The following is a 24,924-nucleotide window of genomic DNA, read 5'->3' as shown; positions in this document are numbered from 1 at the left end:
GCTGGTGAGGGATCTGGTGAACAAGTCCTATGAGGAGTGGTTGAGAGAACTGCGATTGTTTAGTCTGGAGAAGAGGAGGCTCAGGGGAGACCTTATTGTTCTCTACAACTACCTGAAAGGAGGTTGTAGGGAGGTGGGGGGTTGACTTCCTCTCCCCCATTTCTAGTGATAGGACAAGAGGGAATGGCCTCAAATTGTGACTGAGAAGTTTCAGTCTGGATATTAAGACAATTTATTCTCCGAAAGAGTAGTCGGGTGCTGGAATGTGATGCCCAGGGTGGTGGTTGAGTCACCATCCCTGGAAGGCTTGAAGAAATATTTAGATGTCATACAAAGGGACATGGTTTAGTGTGAAAATATTGGTAGTAGGTGGACAGTTAGACTAGATGATCTTGGAGGTCTTTTCCAAACTTAATGATTCTGTGATTCTTTGAAATGTTTGAATATTCCACTAGACATGAGATTCAAACAAAACACCAGTGGGATCACCCAAAGAAAAATTAAATACTCTCTTATGTGACAAAGCACTAAAAGGAAGGGCATAAGTGGATTGTGGAAACCTATGTTGCTCTAAAATTCTGTTTTCTGGAGTTATATCAGGATATGATTATTTCTTTAGGCAATTACATTTTAGCTGCTAGATGTGAGGATCTTTTTTCCTTTTCATAGAAAAGGTAGGAAGATTTGTAGTGGTCCAGTCCCCATAAAAATGACAATTTTCACAAACAGTTAAATCAAAACCACAGTCTGTGTATAACTGTAAGATGTCTAATATGGGATCACTGAGCATACGTTTTTTATGAGCAATTAAGCATTAGGTTGGAATGAAAAGTTTTCTGAAAACACCTTCGATTCATCAAAGCAGAAAGAGCCCTTGCAATTATCTTGTCTCAACTTTAGAAAACATCAACTTCAAAGTATGCTATTTCTCCGTAACTCCTGTAGCTGTAACCTTTTCAGTTACTTTAATTTGTCCTATATATATCTGACCATCACAGTAACTAATGGATAGTTAGCACCAAAATGGTGTTAAAAAGTAAGAGACTCTGTAGGTGTTAAATAGGCTCTTCAAATGGGGTGAACTCTAAGAGAGTGTCAGAAGTTTTAGTATCAAGGGATTTTTTTCCTCATGAGAACTTTGGGTAAGTGGTCAGAATGGCTCTGAACTGCATCCTGCTCCTGGAAGCACCCAAGACATAGGTGATTTCAGCATTTGGTGGAAAGAGTTGTAGCCCGTGTACAGAGGGAATTTGCTCTCCTAGTGTGGGTTCTGTGCTCTGGCCTTCTTCACCTCTCAACTTTTCCGACTTACCATTGAACGGGCAAGAGGCATCTAGAAAGAAGGTTGGAAACTGCCTAATAGAAAAACTATATACCTTTTTCTAATTATTTATTATTCTTGATCCTTCCTGCAATAACATTAAACCAGTATTCCTGTATTTCTGAATGTTAGCCATTTGAATCTAGATCTGGAATTCAGATGTCAATTTCACTCCAGGACCATTTCTGAGGACCTGGAATCTCAGAAATGTTTTTCATGAGTTTATGCATAATTTGCAAGTTATTCAGCTAATCAAAATACTGTTTCTAAGGCTGTAACAGTCTGTATTCAGCAATGATAATTTGTTCTTCCTCAGTTGATTACTCTGTGGTCTTACATTTCTTGTGTTCACCCACATTCATTCATTCAGCTTTATGGGCCTGTTCCTGAAGAAAGCTGAGAGCCTGTGGTTTGATTGAAAGTTATCGCACCTCTCAAGAGTAGATTTAATTTGAGTGATACTCACTATAATCCAGTGTGATATGATGCATTAGAAAATAAAGCTACAGCAGAGTATCTACAAGCAATTTTTGTGTCTTATTTGAAGAAAATAAATCTTAGCAGAAGAAAGCATAGAATTAAACTGTTTTTTATCCTTTAATACCAAAATTCAAAGGAAAGAAGAGAAAAGTGAAAAAAGGTGGTGGTTATAAATAGCCTTCTGTCAGCTGTTAACAACTGGGATTGTTGGTTTGGTTGCAACATTATTTCAGGTAAATGAGAAGACAGAACTGTAAACAGATTGAAATGTTCGATTCCCCAACTGAAATGTGGGTTGGTGCCTAGTATTTATAGCTTAGTACATTCTCATTAATCCATTCTTTTAATTTCTTTTTTCTTCTAACACTCCCTGAGAAAGAGCATTAATGCAACATTTCGCTTCTGTTTCTAAGTATTCTGTTATTTTTGAACACTTACGTGGTAACGTACACTTTTCTTTCCAAAGATCTCATGCAGTTTTTACTTGTATCATGCCATAGAAAAGAACCACTACATTTCTTAAGCTATTAACAAGTACTTTAAATGATGAAAACCTACTGAAGCCAGCAGGAAACACAATCCAGCAATTACACAGCAGCTGTAACTTAGATCTTTTAAAATTTGGATTCAGTGAATAAGGAGTAGTTATTGTAATTAGATCTTTGAAGAAATTTTTGATAACATTTGGCTGTTCCTGACATACCTGAAGACTTGCCTATAAAGTTAATCACCTGTCACTAAAAGAATCTATGTACTCAACCAAATTTATTTTCAACCTCAGATTCATATAAAAACATTCCAAATGATCTATAAGTGTTATTTTGGCCACAGAATATGTAGAAAAAGAAAAAAAGTCATACTACCTTTTTATATCTTAGTAAAAAAATACAGGAGAAAGACTTACAATTGTATCCATAATCTCAGAAATGCGTGACTCAGCCTAATCAAGCTGAAGCAGTGACAGCGATTCCTTTCTTCTCAATGTGATCTAGCTCATGTGTCTGTCTTCAGATCATGTCTGGACTGGTAAATTATTATTCTTAGGAAATTTTAATTGTAAAGGTGTTTCCTGCAAAATCCATGTCTTATAAGCATGTGTGGTTTTAAAAGTTCAAAATTAAATGTTCTGGAAAGACACCATTGCAGAAGCTGTGTCAAATATGGCCAGTAAGATATTTTATATCCTGATCTATCTGGAGTAGAGACCAACAGTAATAATATCTGCTGTTGGGGAAGGGGGGGGCTGTATCACTAGCAGTGATAGATTCTGTAAGTTAGTGAAAGACCTGAATGCAATACTTCATTTATGGTTAGCACAGATGTAATAACTAATGACTAATGACAGTATAAAATTTATTACAAGATGTTGAAAACAACTTTTATTTTGTAACCATTTCTGTTTTGAGAAACTGTATTTAATTATTTCAGCTACCTAATTTAACAGATTACATTTGGACAGTTCTTTCCTCAGAACTTTCTCAGAGCTCATCAGTTAAGACAAGATCATCATTGACCTATGTTAGCTTCAATGCTATAAAAGTTGTGTTTCAAGAGCTTCAAGCTTTTCTCTACTTCTCTGAGGCATGTTTATTCATAAGACTGTGTTTATAATATTTGTTTGCCTTTACTTGCTTTCACTGTACACTGGAGGGCTTGCACAGCTGCTGGAAGTAACTGATGGATGAGCACCTGTTAGAAAGTGGATCTATCTGCACGGTGAGTATATGCAGCCTCACAGTTGTTCATCAGAGTCTTTTTATTGTTGAACGGAGAATTAGTGAAACGGTGAAGAAAGCTACATGTTCATTTCTGAATGTGAGGTTTTCTTAAAAATTCTGGGGAACAGGGACACTCTCAACAAATTAACTTAACCTTTAGATGAAACTTAATTTACAGTTGTAAAAGAGTTTCCTGGAAAACTTCCAATTACCCTTGATAGAGACTTCAGTCAATACTTCTAGAGTCAATCATAGAATCATAAAATGGCTTGGATTAGAAGAGAATTTAAAGATCCTCAAGTTGCAACACTACTGCAGCAGGCAGGGACATCTTTCACTAGATCAAGTTGCCCCATCCAACCTGGCCTTGAACACCTATAAGGGATGGAATACCCATAATATTTCTGAGTAAATTCTTCCAACACTTCTCCACCCTAAGGAAAAACTTTGGTTGTTCCTGTAGGATATATAGCTCTTGGAATGGATCCAGAGGAGGGCCACTAAGATGATCAGAGGACTGGAGCACCTCTCCTATGAAGAAATGCTATGAGTGAAAGAGGAGTCTGTATTTCAGATCTGATTGAGACATAATATATGAAGGGTTGTGGCAGGGAACAGGACTATGGAAAATAAAGTGATTGGATGATGCTCAGTGTGCCTGAAAAGCAGGGAGGATCAATTCCCTCAAATTAGATACATTATGCAGAAAATGATGGCAATTACACATAGCTGGGATCTGAAGAGAGACACATTCAGACATTGTCAGAGGTGAAGACCTAGCATGATACTGCACTGGAAAAGTGTCTTCAGGTGCAAGCTTTTATGATAGACATGGTACATTACACTGTGCATAGAAAAGATGAGATAGTAGGGATAGCTTGGGGAAAGGTTGTTTTATCAATTTTGAGCTTGGATCATGCTGTTAATTTAGGCTGAATGTCTATGTTCCGTTCATATGGTCTAAAGCTGAGCACTGTTACTGCTAATTTCTCCCAGAATCTGTGTTTTGATGCCAAAATACAAACCCAGATGTGCCGACACAGCTAATTTCCAAGCTTTGGACTGGAGCCATCTGACATGATACTTCTGGTGCATGCAAGGAGAGCTGATTTGTTACTGGCTGGTAGCAAGGGTTTCACAGGAGACCATCTAGCCAAGATAGCTTGGAAATGTTTTTTGTCTTGGTTTCCCTTGCTGCAGGGCTTTTGTATACCAGCCTGACACCTCCATGAAGAAAATGGATTGAAGCTGGCTTGTAAACTGCACTCCTGTTTCAGCAGACTTTGTATTGCTAGAGCTAGTTGTCTGGTTTGAGCCAAGGATGACTCTGCCACATATCATAGACCAGCTTTACAGCTGAGCCCCTCCTGTTACCAGGACATTTCACATATTGAACTCTGTCCAGGCCCACTGAATAGGGATGTGTGTAAATTTTCCTGCTGCCCTTCTCTGCTGCATTGTGTGCTTTGCTTCCTTATTTTCCTGCCTGTTGAACAACAGAGAGAGGTGAAAAACTAAGTATTGTGACAGTAACATGGGAGGTAAACCTAGTTACCTCAGGCAATGCTAAAAGCACTGCCAGGCACCTCAAAACTACATAAAAAATATATGGAACCACTCAGCTAAGCGCCAGGTTTCAGAACACATTTTCCTTCTGCCTGCCTGAGGGAATGGCAGACCCAAACCCCTGAATGTGAAGGCTGGTGCTTGCCATGGCTGCTGTGCTTCTGGCAGGGCCGTGGTCTGTTCTGTTGGAGCACAGTGCCATCTGGCACAGAATGTGGTAGCAGCCTGACAGTGGTTATTTAGAGAGGGAAAGTCACTCAGAGCTCTGGCAAGAGTTTGACTCTGCCAGAATGGGCCATGAGCTCCATGAGGTTTAGGCTGAAGCCTGACCTTCATGAAGTATTGATACAGGAGGGCAGGATGTGGCCATGCCTCTCTCTGCTGAGGGAGATTTCCCAGAACCTAGCTGCCTTCCTGCTCAATAATTTTCCCTCATTTCTTGCTGTAAATTGCTTTTTAGTTTAGCAGGTGTTGCCACCCCTGACAATCGCTTGTATTCCCCATGGGGAAATGCCTGGAGGCAGAGCAAATGCTTGCTTCTTCACATCTATTGCCAGCGGGAGCACATGGCTTTAGCAGCAGCAGGGCAGAATTGGACACAGGGGATGCAGAGCACTAACATCATGCACTTTGTAATGTGCTGCATGGAAGTGAAACCAAACTAGTGCTGACAACAAAGCCGTCCAACAATCACCTTCCATGCTGAGCTATTACTCACTTTGCTTCTGAAGATTATTTCATGTTGGTTGAGTTAGTGACTAGAGGCGACTGACAGTTGCGAAAGACAAGAGCAGCCTTGCTTTAGGGACATAAGCAGCATAAAAAAACCCACCTTATACCAAGTTTATTGTTCTCCTTTTTTCCATTTTGTTTGCACAGAGTGTGCAATAATAGAGTTTTAAGTATCTCTTTATGCAAAGAGCTGTATGACTGCTTCCACTGTCCATACTTTTTATGTTTTGACTCATAGTTACCTCCTGCTGCTCTGTTGACTGCTCTGTTCTGCAGAATAATCCTGGATGTTTAGATTGTGGTTGGAAGTTGGAGCTAACAGGGCATCACAAGGCTCTGACATCGCTCTGCCTACTCAGGACTCCTGTTTTCTGAGATACCTGTGGCACCTTTATCACAACTTCACCTTACAGCAGCCACCCTGCACCCTCTGCCAGGGGCTACTGAAGACATTTCACCTATGACGGAATGAGGTAATGATTGTAGGCTATATCTGCTCAATAGCTGCAGTGTGCAACACTCCTCTGGCACTGACACCAGAGGCGCTCTTATTAATAGATTTTGTGAAAGAATGACTGCATTATATGTTGTTGAAAGTGACAGTGCTGTTCACTGAGGATTAATTCAACAATTTAAAGGCATATCTCTATCAGTTCCAGTGCAGCTCTGGCAAAGCTCTGTCTGCTCAGCCTCTGAGTACTCTCAGAGATTTGAGCTGAATTCTGAACTGGTATCAGTCTGGGAATGCATGCTGCAATGCCTTGCACTGGGCTTGTATCCTCATACCTGCCAGTGGTTCACTCTTCCCTTCCTTCCTGTACTTGAATTTCAATTAATGTCACCCTTTCATTTAAAAACAACTACAGAAAGAAAGAATTAAAAAAAATAAATAAAAATCAATCCTTTAATTTTCATATGCTCTCTTCCATGTATTATTTCCCCCCAAAAAACTGATTTTCAAGTCAGTACTTAATGTGCAGGGAAGCATTTTTTTTCTAAATTGGTGCAATCATGGGTGAGTAATGCACAGGTAAACTTCTCAAAACATATCAGTGTAGATGTATGGTGGCTGCATGAATGTTGACAGGCCTAATAAACAGGAAAGGCTGTGGACCGAGCTTTATATATAAAGGGGAATCTGGTATTCATCCTGCCCTGCTTTTAAGATATGCATGTATATTCCCATTCTGCCTTTTACAGTACTGATAGTTCATCTTTAATAAATCAAAGGCAGCTTTTTCTTGCTTGCATGCTCTCTAAAGGAGAGGATGTCAGATCACACCCTAAACAGTTTTGACACAGAGATAACGTCTGGTGAAAAGCACTAATGGTAGCCTTTTATTTACAGATATGTTGAGAAGTATGTGGGGTAACGATGGTATTTTTCTTCTTTCTCACAGGAGGGGAATAAGATTAGAGGCACTTTTTTTTTTTCTTTTTCTTTTTTTTTTCCCCTCCCACCAGCTCCAAAGGAGTTTGGTTTCCTGTCGTCTTTAGAAGAAACTCCTTTACACTTGCCTAGCCAGGACAGTTTCCAACATACATCTTCTGTTATGCTCAGACACCCTGATGACTTGGCTGACACCGATGTCAGTGTTTCTCTTACCGCATGCCCACCGCGTGGGCTGATGCCTGTCAGCTGCCCGGAGCGCTGCTGCTGAAGCACCTCCCAACAGTGGGCTTTGTGCCACGCAGAGAGGGCTCAGCAGGGGCTCCAGGCTTCTGGCATATTCCCAGTCTTGATCTGAACTTAACTGATACAACTTGAATCTTTGGAGAAAATGCTACAGGGAAGAACAGATGACCAGTGAGGTAGCAAAGTGCAAATATGATGTAACATTTTCCTCTGGCATTCTTCAACTAGAGAGGTTTGATTTTTCTTTTGCAGCTTGGTTACTTCAGCTTGCAGCCTTACAAGCTCCCATTTACAGCTTTTGAGACTGGCTATTGTCTCAAGAACTCTGTGGGTTTCTTTAGCTATGAGAAGTTCAGCACTGATGTGATGCTGAGAGGTTCTTTGTGTTGCAGCCGTAAGGACTGGCAAAACAGTGTTGTCAAAATTGTGATAAACACCTGCACTGTTACAGGGTTTTGGAGAAGGAGCAAAAGGAAGGCAGTTTTTTCTGACTTAGGTTCCTGAGTGCAATTTCTTTGAAGGAGACTTTGTAATTGGAGTATTATATAAATACTATTCCTTTTCTAAGAACATACTTGTCTAAAGTGCCCTCATCTACAATAGTGTAACTTGTTTCAAAGATAAAAATGTTTCATATTTCCATTTTTCCTTCCCTTTTCACATATGAAATCAACTCTGTAAAGCTCTTTTTTTTTTTCTTTTTTTTTTTCTTTTTTTCTTTTTTTCATTCACTTGGTACATTCTTCTAGTGCAGGTCATGCTAGCTCTATTACTCTAAAGTGTTCCAAAGATCTCCAGGTTTTTCTGTTCTGTATCTAACTGAAAGTGTTACCAAGGAAGATAGTTAAAGACATGTAGTGGCTAAAAACGTGAAATTTTGAGGTTTACGTATGTTCAGAAATTTACCAGTCTTGTTCCCAAGATGAGTGGAGATGAATCACCTCCTAGAGGAGCCTTTTTCTCTCCTCTGACTGTAGCAGAAGTTTACCTCGTTGTCAGGTAGCAAAAGTTACAGATAGCATTCATCTGACCAAAGAAATAAAAGTCATCTTCTGAAGGAGAGATCAAGCTGGTACTCAAACTTAGTGTGTGGGAAATACAGAGGTGGAGACTAAGAGTCTGCAAGGGGAGCTATAATAATATTTCACAGGAGCAGGAAACCAGTCAACTAGCAATGGACATGATAACCTTTCATAGCTAGTATTTGAAAGTAGAAGTGATGGCTTGTATCTCTGTGCCACAAGATGTTGGGAAGCCATTTAAACACATTTACACAACTGACTGTATGACCACCTCCTCTTTGGCACATATGCAGCAAGCAATTGTCTGTTCTTCATAGTGCCACAATGTAGCCTAATTTGAGGAGGACCTTGGGAAATCGTATAGTCAAGCTTCTGGCGCAAAGCAGGTCAGCTGAATCAAGTTGCTCAGGATTCCAAAATATATCTGAAATTTATTTGTTCGAGCTTGTATTAGTTGCTTCTTATCTTGCTGCTGTGTACCCTCCAGGAGGGTCTTTGTATCTTCCCACCAGGTAACTGTAGAGAGCAGTAAGTTCCCCACTGATGCCACCTTCTCTCAATGCTGAAGGAGCCCAGGTCCCTCGGCCTCCTTTCAGTTTTCTTCTGCTCCAGCCCCTTGGCCATCACAGTGGCCTTTGCTGGGTTGTCCTGGTGTGCTGATTTCAATCTTCTTGTGGAGAGTCCCAGATTTTATGCAGCAGTACAGAAGTGATTTCTTATGTACTGAAGAGAGGGGAAAGATCACTTCCCCAGACTTGCTGACGAACACAGCCCAGTATGCAGCAGGCCTCTGCTGCAAGGATGCCATACTGACACATTCAACTTTCAAATAATCTTCTCGTAGATAAGTCCTCTACTCACCTAGTTAGACAAGAAGAAACAGAGGGAAAAACCATAGCATTCTACAAACTGAGATGGAATTTAACACACAGCAAATCTCTGATGAATCACAACTACCCTGTCTGGAAAAGTCTGAGCAGGGTTGTCTTCATGCAACTTGCAGTTCTCAGTGCTAAGTTAGAAGTTATCTTTGTTACCTTTGAAAAGCAATTTCTTTAGTTTATTGAAAATTCACCACAAATAAATATGAGTGCTTTGTGAATTTTGGACAGCATCCCATACCGGTGGGTGCTAGAAATATGATGGGAAGCATTAGTGCCCTTACATTTAACTTATACTACTTCTTTTTGCAAACAGTGCCTTAAAATAACTTTAATCACACAAAAGAACATCCATTGCTAACAAGCCAGATGATACTAAAAAGTCATAGTTTAGGTGAGATTAAATAGACATACATTGTTTTTTTACAATGAAGTTCTCAAAAAGATGAAATGCAGATGAAAGCTCAATACATATCCTCTACCTGTGGAAGAGCTTAGCCTCTAGGCAGTCATTTTGCAAATGACAGCATACAGAGCAAAGGAAAAATGTATCACTTTCTTAGATAACTCTTGATATTGAAAGAGGGCTAATTTTGTTCAAAAAGTAGTATGTGAAGTAACAAGAGTTAAAGATTCCTTCACCACTTTCAAATGATGCCTGCTAATAAAGCTGAGAAAATTATGATTAAAGTATTTAATGATTTCTTTACTATCTTCTGGAAAATCAGGCTATTCTTATGCCTAAGACTAAAGATTTTAGGTCTTACAATTGCAAATATTTTTAATATCTGTTCTTTTAATTGTACATTAAGATTTTGGCTACTATACGTGCATGTATTTCAAATATTTCCTAACAGTTTCAAGAGAGGCAATATCCTTCCATTATTAGTAATAAAGTGCTAATGATAAATTGGCTGTAGTAGCTATAGGCCTTGCCAAGGCTTTTGATTTAGTAAGGCATGATCCCATTATATATGCTGATAAAAATATTGAATTAGGGCCTATTCTTGCAGAAAAAATTCAAGATCTATATCAGAATTATTCTCATTCAAAAACCAAAGTGGAGTTGATAGTGACAATTATTCTCTTTAATAGTAGTTTTATACAAAGTTTTCCATAAGTTCATATTTTATTTTATATCACCTTCTATTTTCTCCTTTATTAATTGATAAATGAAATAATCATTTTATAACACCTTTTATTTTCTCCTTTATTGATTGAGGAAAGAAGTAATCAACTTAATAATAATTTGCGGGCAAATAATAATTTTGCTTTCTGCAAATATACCTGCTGTAGGCAGGAACTTGTATTCTCATTGATTAAAATTCAGAGTTGTAGAAATGGTTTTGTTCTTGTGCTATGTTTAAAATAAGCTCAGATAATATACATAGTATAACTAATATAAAAGGTATTGTTATCCTAAATGAGCACTGAAAAATTAAGTGAAATGAAATTGATAATATAGGAGAAGATTCATTTGAAATAAATTTGGGTGTCCAAATTTATAACTGAACAGTATATGTAGTTGTCACCTTCAGTTAAACTAATTAAATGGTTCAATAAATGAAATGAAGCATCAATTAAAGTACCAGAAATACATACATATTTAATGCTTATCCTCTGCTTATCCCCTTCCTGGATTATTTTACAATTTAACTCTCTTGTGTCTTTTAGTATCTTTTCTGTTATACAGATTTACTTGAAAAACAAACAAACAAACAAAAAAACCACACCTGAACTATCATTCCTCTACCACAATGGATCTCTGAAAAGCTAATATATTCTGGATTTTGAATAGAGATCCTTTGTCCCTACCATTTCCCATGTAGCCTCCCAGAAATTGGTTAGAGACAGAGAAGATATGCTATTTCAAGAGATTACATGGGTTAAAACCTCTGCCATTTATGCTGGTGAGAATTCACTGCAACAAATCATCTGAAGTGTTTTTCCTATTCTTTGAATTTCAACCAGAGAAAAGCATAAAAGATAGTCCATCAGTGTCAAGTAATAGGAATAAATTAAAGAAAACTGGTGATAGAAAATCATGACTAAATAAAACTTAAAAGTCTTTCTTTAGACAACCATCAATTAGTTCAATTTTTCCAATGAATATATTTTTACAGTGTCAGTGGTCAAACCTACAAAAGAAAAAATGTCAAAATACTGCGGCACTATAGGGTATAAGAAAGTTTCGAACTAAATGGGTAAAGGCTGTAATGAAACTGCCCAAGAAGAATAACACTTGTAGGTGTGCAAAACAACTGGAGTTCTCAGGAGAGATGGGAAGAAAGTTGTTATATTGCAGGAAGATGTGATAACAGTATCCATAATATAGAGAAGTGCCATTATTTGAAGATTGAGTGCTTCAGTCAGACCTAGAACAGAAGGGAAGCATAATCTTGTAACTCCTCTTCACATCTTTGTTATTAAGTTGCATAGAAAATGGACAGAAGGCACTTGTGCAGTTACATGTTTTCCTGATCTAATGGTGGATCTCTTGCTACAGAAGATAAGAAAGAAGGCTGCACCTAAAAAAGTAGTAAACAGCAGGTCTTACATTTACAGAGAAGTCAAAAAGAATTAAAGAGAATATTTAACAAGGTATAGCTTATTAAAAAAATAAACCAAACCAAGCCAAACAACAACAATAACAACAAAAACCCACCAAAAACAAGCAAACAAACAAACAAACAAAAAACCCACCTTGCCTTTTTTTGGCTTTTCATCACAACCTACCATTGTGGTTTATCTCAACAAGCAGCTAAACATTACATAGGCTTTTCTTCACTTCCCATCCTCCCAGTGGGATGGGGAAGAGAACTAGGAAAAAAAAGGTAGAACTGATAGAGATAAAAACTATTTACTAAGAAAAGGAAGAGAAAAAAACAATAGTTATATATATATACTTATATAATATAATTATATATGTATATATACACAAACACACAAAACAAGTGATATACAAAGCAATTGCTCACCACCCATCAGTTGATGCCCAGCCAGTCCCCAAGCAGCAGCTGCCTGTCATGCCAACTCCCATTAGTTCTATAATTTTTTATATGGTATGGAATAGATCTTTGGCCAGCTTGGGTCAGCTGTTCTAGCTCCGTTCCTTCCCAGCTACTAGTGCTCCCCAGTTTCCTCACTGGAAGGACAGTATGAGAAGCTGAGAAACCAAAATGTCCTTGGCTCTACAGCACTGCTCAGCAGCAACAAAAACATTGGTGTGTTATCAACATTGTTTTTCTCTTAAAGCCAAACCATAGCATCATAACAGACATTATGAAGAAAATCAGCTCTGGCCCAGCTGAAACCAGAATGTCTACTTTTCACTGCTAAAACAGGAGAGCATAATTGATGATCTGAAGCACTGTCTGAATATGGTAACACTTGGAGCTGTGGCCAAGGTAATGATTGAACCCTGAAAAGCATGGGCTAAGTCAGTAGTTCATTTTGGGTTATTTGTTGAGCACAGATTCCCAAGAACTAGCGAGACATAGCTTGCAATCACAATCGTCTTCTGAAAGAGGAAGCCAAAGAAGTCTGTACTTTTTGTACCCTACTCATTATGAATCACCGTTATTAGTTATGAACAGCTGTAGCTCTAACAGAAAGGAGTATCAGAAAGATTTGGAGAGATTTACAGTCCTTACAGATGTTTCATCTTTATTTTCATTGATCAGAGCCTGCCTTATGAGAAGCTAAGTAATTCAGACCTGGGATAAGTAAGCACTAGTATACCATCATGAGAATAAAGTTCTTTAAGAGATTGATATGCCAGAAGTACCATGGGGCAGGGGAAAGTCTTTTAAGCAAAGGTTTCTGAAAAAGCAATATGGAACATCGAGGCATTTTTTTTCTTTTATTTTTTTCTTTTTTCGTTTCTTTCTTTCTTTTTTCTTTTTTTTTTCTTTTTCTTTTTTTTTTTGAAGGCAGAAGTTATTTTGATGTCTACAGGTGGAGTGTTGATCTATGCTTATCTTTGTAAAGAATGCTATGTTGATTCATTTAAAATTGGATTTTTTAGCTATTCCTGGTTGAATTTGTTGCTTATTGGCTCTTATAGATAATTATCTTCTCTTTTTCCATACTCTGTTCTGTATTCCATGCATTTTCAGCAAAGTTGGCTTACACCTTCTTTATTGGTGGATAGCTTTGGGTTTTGTCTGTGATATTCTATAGGTACAACTTCTTAAATTTTGACCTCTCAAAAGCGTGTTTGAAAGTGTAACAATAGGTAATAGCGGATATAGCTGCTTTAAACCAGTTTCGAATCACCCAAGAAAGGTAGATGCCACAATCCAATAATAAAGAAGGTATAGCTTACTCCTTTCTGAGGAGTAGAGCTTGTTGTATACTCCAGAGGAGGTAACCTCCAAGTAGAGATGCTTCCCTTGTGGCTGCCAGCCCTCAGATGAGGTTAGGAAGGGCTGGAGTCAGACTCCAACCCTTCTGGTCACAAAGGTGAATTGCTTCCACCTGTGCTCCCAGGGCTGGCTACACCACTTCAACAGATGCTCAATTACTGGTTCAGGACATGACCTAACAGTTCTCATATGGCAAGTAACTTCTTTTCGATAGGATTATATCTTCTGTTTACTTAGCATCTCTTCTTTTGAAGAAACCTATGTTTATACAGGCAATAGGCCTCAGGATGTTTCTAGCACACAAAGGATGTGTCTCAGCTGGCTTCCTGAGAAATTCTTCCCTTTCTCATGCAGGGTTTTTAGTTCCAGATGCAGTCTGTGAGTGGTTGAATAGGCATTAAAATCCTAGCAAAAATTTTAGATGTGTGCTATTGTTTTCTATTAGAATTGGGCATGCAAAGAATCTCTGAATTCTATGTTAAAAGATTCATCAGTATCTTAACCAAAATGATCCACCACAGCCGATTAACAGAAGAGGCAAATCTCCCACTGCTCAGTCTCTCTAGGTTTATGACTCCTACCCCTCCTCAGGCCTGCTGAAGTATTCTCAGATGTTCAGTTTAAGAAATCATGAAAAACTAGTCTTTCAGAACAACTTTTTTTTGTGTGTGTGTGTGTTTTTGGTTTTTTTTGCTAAGTTCCTTGAAAACCTTGTACACACTTGGTATGAGGTGGAAGCTGCACAGGACTGCTGAGCTGTGTCCCTCCCCAGTCTTCTTTAAACACTGACTGAGGTCTTTAGGCATACCAGCTTCCTCATTGGAGAAATGGGATTAAATAAACCTATACTAAGTAATTCCCCTTATAAGACTTGGTAATAACTGAGTTTTTATGTCAATCAGAGTCATTATTTATTGTATTTTAGTTCTCATTATTATTCATGTACTTCTCTGACTAAAGGCAACATTTTCTCTAAGTTGACTGTAAATTTCTCGATAAAATCCGATATAGTTCTTTATTATTCCTGTGTGTTTTTGTGGCTGGTCCTATCTCTTTTGGCTCATAAGGATGATTAAGTATTCTACTTGATCTTCACTTATCATGGGAGTGCTATGTAAATGATTTTCAAAATGTCCTGTTTTATATTTTATTTATCTACAGTATAACATGAGTATTATGAGAGATGTATGCCCTTCTAGTACAATTCTTAGATTTGAAAATTTAACTTCTATTTTTGCTTCAGGTCTTACGATTTGTTGTTTACTTGGTCAGTTAGCAATATGCTTCTATGCCTTCTGAATTAATTATCCTGGCTTCTAACTAGCAGTTCACAATAATTAGTATCTAGAAATATATTCCTTAGCAATTCAGAACATGCATTTAGAGTTCAACAAGCAGAAATAACAAGGACTCTTTCTATCTTTTAAGTAGTACATATATAATTTTTTGTTTCTCAAAGTATGTAGCAAAACTTCTCTTTGATGAGATCTGTAGGCCACATGTATTTATTTTAGTCTTACTTGCGAGAAAGTGATATGACTGGAATTTTGGCACCCAATAAAGAGCATATAGCACAGCTGAGAGTTCTAGTATACCTTGGAAGGCACGGTTTTGCTGTTGAAATTTCCTGTCTCTGATGTTTTCTACTTTTCATCTGAATGTGTACTAGCCTATTCTGCTCCCCAGACAGCTGTTTCAAGTTGGTCACTTTGCACCCCTTTGAGATAATCCCTTCTGTCACTGCTGTGCTAGTAGTGTGTCTTACATTTTCAGGCAGGTATATTTTCTTTTTGTCCAATAAAGCATAACTTATGCATAAAATGTTTATGAATTTATTTATTAAGTTGAAGATACAGGAATAATTTCAGAGAATTTGAAAGATATTTGCATTCCTTTATTCTTCAGCTTTCAACTTGAAATGATGTATTGCAGTGAGTATTTATAGTAGCTGAATAGCGTTTCTGTATAGAATTTCTCAAAATTTTTTTGCAAATTTTTATTACTGTCATTTTCAATTTTTTTTTTTATATATAAAGTTTCTGAAAAATAATATTGGTCTTAATATTACCCATCTTTTGTTTTTTGATTTTGTTTTACTTCATCAAGTAATCTTTCCCAGCAAAATATGTACACTATTGTTTGCTTCTTCATAGAAGAAGGTATTTTGAATTCTCAGTGGATACATATTTAGAACAGTAACCTGTATTTCTTTCTTTATGATCTAATTCTATGAGAGTATTTCTATGTTTAGCTCTTTTTTTGGGTGCATTTTCTTAAACTTAAGAAAGTTTATGTCTTTTAAATTACTTACACAATGGATAAAACCAAGAAACATTTTGGAAGAGAACTAGGAGACCTGGTCTGTCCTTTTTATCAAGGGTAGGCTTATACTCATTTCATTTGTTTATTATCTAGACCTGTGAATCTTGTAGTCTCATGTTTCAAAACTTCCTTCATCCATATGCTTCTAGTCTGGGAAGTGTTGCTGTGGCAGTAGATCTCCCATTTATTTGGTATTTTGACTATTAGCTTACCATGCAAAAGATAACAAAAGCCTTCTCTTCTTTTGACATTATCTCTGAATGAACTCCAAGTAGTCAACAAGTCTTACGAATGCCCTAAATACACATTCCAAAGCAGGCCTTTTGTACAAATCCTGGACAGTAAATATCAGATCTATTCTTATCTCAGGTTGAGGCCTAAATTTAACTAGCATACAGACTTAGGTTTGTCAGGGATGCTCCCCAAGACAGAAGCTACAAGATTGTTGGCTATCTGGCCTTCTGTCCTCAGGCACACATGCCGTTTAGGAGAGATCAGAAATTTCTCCTGGATGACTAGAAATGTTCATGATCAAAGACCAAGAGTGTTTTCCGGTTCTTTTGAGATAACTGAGGCTAAATAGTATTGGATAAATTATCTTTCTCCTGCTCTCTAAAATGTTTTTACTCAAGGCAACATCTCAGATTTTACCCTTAGTAGGATTTTACTTGTCTATAACACTCTACTTGATGTGATAACAAAGGAATCAGGTTTTCTGTTATGAGATAATTACACTATCACTGTACCCATTAGTTAGAAATCTATAATCACAGAATCATAAAATATCCTGAGTTGGAAGAGATCCTCAAGGATCATCAGGTCTTTTTTGATGTGGCAGTTGTCTGAGAATTTGGAGAGACAGTCAAGAGGGATTATAGTACAGTGGGAAGAGCTGGAAGAAAGGAGAAACCTACATGCTTGTAAGATGGAAGAATTCACCCTGACATGCCAGAACACCCAGTATCCCATATTGGGCAAGGAAAAATGATGGCATAATTTTTTTTTTTGTACCACTTCAAAAGCAGAATGTGAATTTATTTGAAATTTGAGCAAGTGAAAAAAAGCAGGCTATGTTGTAAAATGTCACAAATATTTTAATTACACTGCATGTGTGATGGACAGTGCATAGGCAAACTTTGCTCGTATTCAGAGACACAAGCCTGCCTATTCTGTAACAAAGAGTATATCTGAACTATAGTCTAAGGAACTTTCTCTCCTCTTCTTGTCTTTTTTTTTTTAGAATTGTTTTGGTTATTTATTTATTTATTTTATGTACCACAGTTAAAAAAAGAAAAAAAAGTAGACTGGTTTTCTTGCACTGCTTTAGACCAACAATATATTTTGAACAGCCTTTTTACCTTATAAGCTTGGGAATCCAGATATTCAGCTGCTTCTGGAACACTTTTCCAAGTAACTTTTTTATTTGCAGCCAAAACGTGCAAGCCCTCTGCATGCATGATGAGCATAGATTGGGAAAATCTCTACATGCAAAATGAGTATAGATTGGGAAACATCTTTAAAATAAGTGATTTTAGCACCATGAAAGATTAGGTATAAAGCAAGATTTAAGTCAAGAGACTTGCTTCAGGGGAGAGAAGTTGAACCAATAAACAAAAAAATGAAGGAAATTAATGGTAGATTTATAAGGACATTGCAACTCACTTCAGACTAAAGCAATTTGGCCCAGTAATTTCTTAGATCTGAAGAGGATAGAAAGGGAAAACAATGGCAAGCAACCACAAGGATAATTGAAAAATAAAGCTGATAAGTGCTTGTGTGATTTTGAAAAATAAGAGCTGGCAACTTTTTTCTCTTTCTCATTAAACAGTTTGACTAAGAAAACTTGTGGATCTTACTATTGTTTCTCTTTCCATTCTCATCTATTCTATATGCTTGTTTCTGGAAAAGTTTTAAAGATTCTTTGTCCACTGTGATCATAACTTGGTCAGATAATAGATATAAATGTCTGCTAATCCAGCTTTTCAGGCAGACTTTCCTGCTTGGGTGAATGAGCCTGCTGATAATTTTTTTTTTTGTGATCTTCTGCCTCCCTCTCAGAAGACAGTATCAGAAGTGAGAAGCTGTTAGGCCAGTACAAGGGAGCATACAAATATTCCAGCTGCCATGACAGTGATACCCTGAAGTCTCCAGACTCCTGCTGGTCTGGGGGACAGAGAATGAGATCTGTGACTTAGATTAGCGTTTGGGTGTTCACACCTCAGAAGACGTGACCTTCAATTGCTGTGATGTAAACTTGAAGGGAGAATCCTTTTTCTGTCTGCAGACGGCCCCAGATTTACATGACTTGATGTAGCATCAAAGTTACCTGGCAAAATGTCAAGGGCCAAAGGCATAAAAGTGTCTAACCTGTGTTCAAAAATCTGTCCCTACTTTTTTATTTAAAGATGGCAGTTATCAAGGAAATTTTGAAACATTGACGTGATTAAGAAAACAACATGATTAATGAATAAACTGTTACTGTTTAATTCAAAGAAATAGAAGAATGAACAGCTTAACAGCAACACGAAAGAGACAGTTGTTCATACCAGCACCACCACCTGCACCATCACCTCAGCAGTTAATTAAGGAGAAAAATTAAGGAACAAAAATGAGAGATAGCTTAGTCACTGCAAGGCTTGTGAATTCAATCTCAGAAAATAAAATTAAGCTTAATAAAGCAGATGAATGGGCTGAGTATCTAGAGCAGCAAATAGGAGAAAGTGAATAGACAGGCTTTGATTCTTCTTTCTTGAAGTAATAAAGACAATTGTGGATAAAATGTTCTAACTTATGAAACTGATTAATAACGAGTAATATAAAGATTTTTGAGTAATCAGGAGAAGTGAATTATTAAATGATAGATTTCATACCTTAATTTTAAAATAAAGTGTTAGAGTTAAATGAGAATTTTGATTACATTCTAGCAAAAATCTAGAGGTCACTGATCTCAAGGAGACAACAGTCTTTTTTTCATGCATTGTGTGGATGGCAAAACTTGTGAATGAAGCTTAATCATGACTAAAATGTTGATTTTCCCTGATGATTCCTTTGATTGTTATACTTCATTTTAGGCTTTCAAAATTTTTTAGTTATCCATAAGTGAAAAAATAAACACATTTCTGTATCATTCTGCAAGTCTAGCTACAGGCCCCAGCAAATGTAGAAGAGAGGGAAAGAGATATGGACAGACTGCAATGTGTGCTATAACTGAAAAAATGTTTTTTGTCTGGGAATGTATATAGGTTTCTCTGAAAGTAATGTCTCCTATTTATTTCCATGGAAACTTTCATTACAAAGAGTACAGTAACACTATTTGATGGAGCAAAGTCTGAGCTACAAAACACGATTTTTCAACATAGTCTCCACCATCAGTTGATTTGCACAGATTAGCAGACTGAGATGCTCTTCTTTTTGTGGTGTGACAGCTGTGCATCGCTATCTGGATCATGGCTGCTTTTTCATGTCACTGTTCCTGAAACACATCACCCACCACCTCACTGTGCTCACATCCACTGTTTGTTCTCCATAAACATTCAACAAGAACTGATAAATGTCAGTGGGTACAGTTTTTTTTCCACATGGAGGAACTCAACAATACCCCTACGTTTCATATGCACTGCCATATCAGATGTCATTTGGTTGGGCTGCCCTTCTCCTGTCATGTGTCACACAGCAACAAAATGTAACAGAATACTGGTGGGAAGGTTCAACCTCTACTCTACCACCAACATCTGCCTATGACATTATGGCCCAACATAATAAAATAGGAGGCATTACCTTCAGAGTAGCCCTTTTACATTGTAAATATGTCTTCAAGAAGTGTTCTAGTGCATTCTAAGATAGATGCAATAAAATTGAAAGTTATGCTTGTGATGTAATTGGACATGTGCAGCATAATTTCAAAATATTTCTAGAAAAATATATCAACATAAATAATACATTAATTCTTATGCATATCCCAGGGTCCTGCTGATATCAATTTAGAGCTCAGTGGAGGTGGTGTACAGTTCTTAATATTCATTTTCCCAATACATATGAGATTGGTAGCTGTAAGAGTATTTTATTACATGTATTAACAACAGACATGAAATAATATATTGCCGTTTCCTAATTCATTTTACAGAAAATACTGTGAATTTTTGGTTCAACTGGCTATTCTTTCCTTGCTATTCTATCGAAATGTTTCTTCCAGTGGAGTGGTTTTTTTTGTTGTTGTTGTTTCTGTCTTTTTTTTTTTTTTTTTTGAGTTCTACATTTTTGAGATGCCTGAAAATGTTTTAAAGCTACTTACAGCTTATTTTTATTGTAAACTTTTTCTGTTTTCTTTTTGTTTTTAGATGGGGAGTGTAGTCATACAAACACAATAGCAAAGGAATCCCAGAAACAAAAGTAGGAGTCTTGTTGGTCTCACCATGCTTTGCACATGTAGGGAAACATTAGAAATTAGAGAGAAAAGAAACCAGAATGTGTATTCCTTTTCATACAAGGTCTTGGGAACCTCCTGGAGGATTGTTCAGGAATTAATGTCTCCTTAGACTGTGCATCCAAGAAATTGCTTCATTTATTATATCTTTTGAATTGTTGTCATGGGATTTTGTCCGCTCTTATCATTTTTGTTTTTCTCTCCCCTTTTAAAATACTCTTAAAGGACTCAGACACATTTTAAATATGCAGACTAGTTGTGATAAATGTCATACCTAATGAAGATGAGGTGTTTAGCTTCATTTTCCTTAGAGACCCAGAGGCAGCAAAACATCATAAAACAGCTATGGAAGCAACTCTGTTACAACTACAAAAGAAAACCACAAATCTTAATTGGAGGAACAAGTAGGCTTTTCACTTGATTCTTGCTGCAGGCAGCAGGGATTTGGATCTGGTATTATTCTCCAACACTGCAAGTCTTTTAAACTAAGGATGTTTGTTTCTGTTTCCAGCTCTGTCTCTTACAAACATTTCCTTCCCCATGTGAAGGAAGCTGTGAAAAGGAGATAGATTCCCCCATCTCTTTAGGGAAAAGGACTTTTTTCCCTAAAGAAAAAACTACTCAGTGATAAACATTCCCCATTCAAGCCCATCATGTGAAAGGGCTGTAATTTGTGCTGACTGAAGTTCTCAAATGTATCTGTTCTTTTTACTGATCTTGAGGTGAGAATGCTTAGTGTTAGTAATAGAAAGATGTTATTTTACTGCTGTAATTAGCTCTCTCTCCGTCAAGAAAAAACAACCTGAACAGAGGATTCTGAATAGAAGCTACCGCTCTCTGAATTTAATAGGGTTAATAGGTTGTGATTTTTTTTCTGCCCAAACTAGTTCAATAAATTCAGCATATGACAGGAGGTTGAACTTATTTCATTATTTTGCTTGTCATTTAAGGAATTATTTATTACAGGGAATCAAGTATTTAACTGCTATATAAATAAAACTTATGATATGGTTAGAAGACTTGAGGGAAAAAGGATAAAATGATAATCAAAGAGTGAGTACTGTTTTTAACCCAGAGATTTCTCTGGGAACCCTGCAGAATAGGAACACTAGAGTGAAGCAGAGAAGTGATACAGAATAAGATAATGCAATAATATAAAATTGAGGATACGTTGTCTTTGCTATGTTTAAATGTTAGAAATTGAAAAGGAAAAGTGGAATCTGGAAAAGTCTCACAAACTTTCATAGGAAGCAACTGTATTTTCTATTCTATTTGAGTAGAAACCTTGTTAGGAGACAGGTGTGTAGGAGACGGGGTTGCATCTTCAGACAGAACTTAGTAATATCCTGTTTTAGCAGATTCATAGATTTTAAAGAAATGTTTTACCATAAATGCTACATTCCTTAATGTGTAAGTTTGACAAAATATAGATCTGCAGGTACATATTTAACAAAAAACAAAAAGGCATCTCCCCAGTTTGGCTCTAGAGCTGATGATAGATCACTAGTCTAGTCTAGCTCTAGTGATAGAGCACTAGTCACTGGAAAGTATGCCTTGTTGTGAAGATGCTACAAAATTGTTTAAGTATATTCTCCATGCCATAGGCGTGGGGATTATCTTTTCCACTTGTTTCCAACTGTGTGCATCTTTGTTTTCTTGTAAATTTCTGCTTTAATTTCCCATTGTTACACTTGCACAGGAAAACCTTACTACTTCAATTTCCTGCTGTTGTCTCAATATAGCAGCCTGTGATCTTTGCCACAGTCTCCATATGAGAACATAACTGATATTTTCAGTACTGTAGAAAGGCTAAAGTTGAGATGTCTGCCTTTATTTTTTACTTGTAACTGAAAGTAGGGTGTAAGCCATGCTCTGATGGTATGCAAACCTAATGAATCAATCCACCATGTTTCTTCATTGAGCTTTGTTTCCCGTTCGTTTAGTCTGTGGCTGACTGTTGAAATTTGTTCTATGCCACTTATTTTTATGTTATTTACTGCTAAGAGGAGTCTAAATTTCCCAGTTGCTTTCTTCCTATGAGTTAAATATCACGTTTTCACCTGAGCTAACAGTAGTAATTCAGTTTTTAGTACAACATATTTCGACAGAAACTCCATACATAATTTTAAGATTAAGAATTTCAGAACCTGCGAATCATTATAGTGGAGCATTTGTAGGCCTTGATGGTCCCAAAAGGCCAGGTAATGAGAGGATGAGATTTCCTTTAATTACCTTTATTTACCGTTCCCTATAGTGTGACATCCAAAGTGCCCTTAGTCTGCAATTTCACATGGGCCGAGGGTAGGTACTGCTATTGCAGGATGGTGTGGTATCACACGACTGCCACCCGTGGGAATTACAATGCCAGTTAAACTCACCTCTTTGTTCAAAGTGCTGCCATTACTTCCTGCGTTTTGATTTGTCCCTCTTCAAATTAGTCTATCACAGCTATTGTCAAAGTAATGAAGTGGTGAGCAGCACTTGCAAACTTCATCTAGTTTTTTCATAGTAACAAGAGAGGATTTTAATTGTATTCATTACTTGCTTTTCTCTTTGCATAATCCAGTAATCATGCATGTTTTTCGGCAGTAAGCTTTTGTAAATACTAATGATAAAAGATGCAGAAATTAAGCCAAAGTAAAGGAAGTGAATGAATAGAATAAATGGGAATGATATTAAAATAATGGCCAGCAAAGGCTTAAAGAATAAAGGATTCAAAAACAGTCTACTGTTTGACATCAGAAATTGTCTAAGCATACACATAAAAAGAAAAAGACTTCCCCAGGGCAAAACTGGCAAAAAATGTCAAAGAATTTGGAAATGATATAATGCTAAATAATACTTCTAACTGGTTTATGAGAGTATTGGTATATGAGATCTGGGAATAAAATTAATCTTACTTGTGAACTTTCAGAAGAATTTACTCAAGTACTCCAGTATTTCAGGTGCTAAGTTTTGATCTTCAGATTGTTCAGTCAGAACCCAAGACTGCCAGCTGCTGTGCATTTTCTTATGTGAAGTGATAATGGCCATTTGGGCTTGTAAACTGACCAGGCTACAGTTTAGGAATTAAATTCCTGAAAGGACTGAAGGAGTGTAGAATGGTCTTCCTTATTGAATCAGGTATAATCAGTGAGAGATTTAGGAAGAAAGTAATATAAGCCCAAGGGACAAAGAGTAAGGGGGACAGTTAAGCACAATAATGACCTTATTTCAGAGGCCAAATTTTCGAACGATGAATGTAAACACAGTATAAAAAAAAATCTAGACCTACTGTGAAAATGAGAATTAGTTTTGAAATCAAAAGTTCCACTGTGTTTGAATAAATTTGTTATCCTTGTACTGTAGATGCTGCTATGTGCAGGTATTGTTCTTTGCTTCTCTGATGTATGGATTTCTGCATCTTTGTATGTTGTGTTACAAGGAAAATAAAACAGATACATAAGTAAATGCAATCAGTTCTAATTTCTCTAACAGAGAAATTAGACCTTACCACCCTCTTCTTATTCCCTTACTTTTCCTGTGCACTTATTGTCCTGGCGTGAGGTCTTGAGCTTAAGTTTCCCAGATGCCATCAGTGAGTCATATTGTTCTGCTTATTTATTTGGCTTCTTTCTCTCCTCTTTTTGTGTTATAATTAAATGTTTATTAAACTTGATTCCCTCTTGTCCTACTCTGTTGCTGACAACAAGATTTTAAAATTCCTCCATGGTAATACAAATCCTAAAAGGATTCAGGCTTGTTCCAAAGTACAGCAATTACCTGTAAGGAAAAATAGATCTTTCTCTCTCTCTTATTAAAAAAAGCAAACAAACAAACAGACAAAAAACACACACACACACAAAACACACACACACACACACAAAAAAAAAACACAGAAAACCAACACAACATAGGAAACCTACTGCTATTGCCAATGCTTATCTTCAGGAGAGTCCAATGACGTTGATGTCTGAGCAGAGACATGAGTCAGGAAATGTCTAGCAGTTCCGGGTTTTCATATCTGACATTTAAAAAAGTATCAATTAGCTAAACAAAAGTTCCTTTTCTTCCCTAAGAACATAGGGCTGGCTGCACAGGCTTCACAGAGCCTTGCTAAAAAGCCTGTCTTCTTCTTTCTTATAGCTCCCTTTTAGGTACAGAAAGGTCACTGTCAGGTCTCCCCAAAGCCTTACCTTCGCCAGGCTGAACAGCCCCAGGAATCTCAGCCTGCCCACATAGGAGAGGTGTTCCAACTCTTGGATTTCTTTTGTGGCTCTCCTCTGGATGTGCTCCAACAGGTCTGTGTCTCTCCTGTATTGAGGACTCCACATCAGGATGCAATACTCCAGGTGAGATCTCACCAAAGAATAAACTGCTCTTATTTCTGTTTTGCCAACCATTGCTGTTCTTATTTCTTTTTCTTTTTAAAGTTAATTATGCCAATTTCTATTCAAATTAAAAATGATATTTTGAT

The 24,924-nt window shown here is 37.1% G+C and overlaps 1 long non-coding RNA gene across 1 annotated transcript in view; it reads left to right on the top strand.

Annotated features, from left to right (window-relative positions):
* Nucleotides 1–24,924, top strand: part of LOC101747613 — a 156,881-nt gene that overhangs the window by 81,228 nt on the left and 50,729 nt on the right. The window contains exons 9-11 of the long non-coding RNA XR_005858640.2: nucleotides 3,452–3,517; nucleotides 6,094–6,290; nucleotides 24,594–24,799. This is a non-coding gene — a long non-coding RNA (uncharacterized LOC101747613). The remainder of the gene's footprint in view (nucleotides 1–3,451; nucleotides 3,518–6,093; nucleotides 6,291–24,593; nucleotides 24,800–24,924) is intronic.

This window comes from Gallus gallus, chromosome 3, assembly GCF_016699485.2.
Source record: "Gallus gallus isolate bGalGal1 chromosome 3, bGalGal1.mat.broiler.GRCg7b, whole genome shotgun sequence".
In the NCBI taxonomy this organism is placed as follows: domain Eukaryota; kingdom Metazoa; phylum Chordata; class Aves; order Galliformes; family Phasianidae; genus Gallus; species Gallus gallus.
Note: the sequence above shows the minus strand (reverse complement) of the source record. Positions and strands in the feature narration are given on the sequence as shown.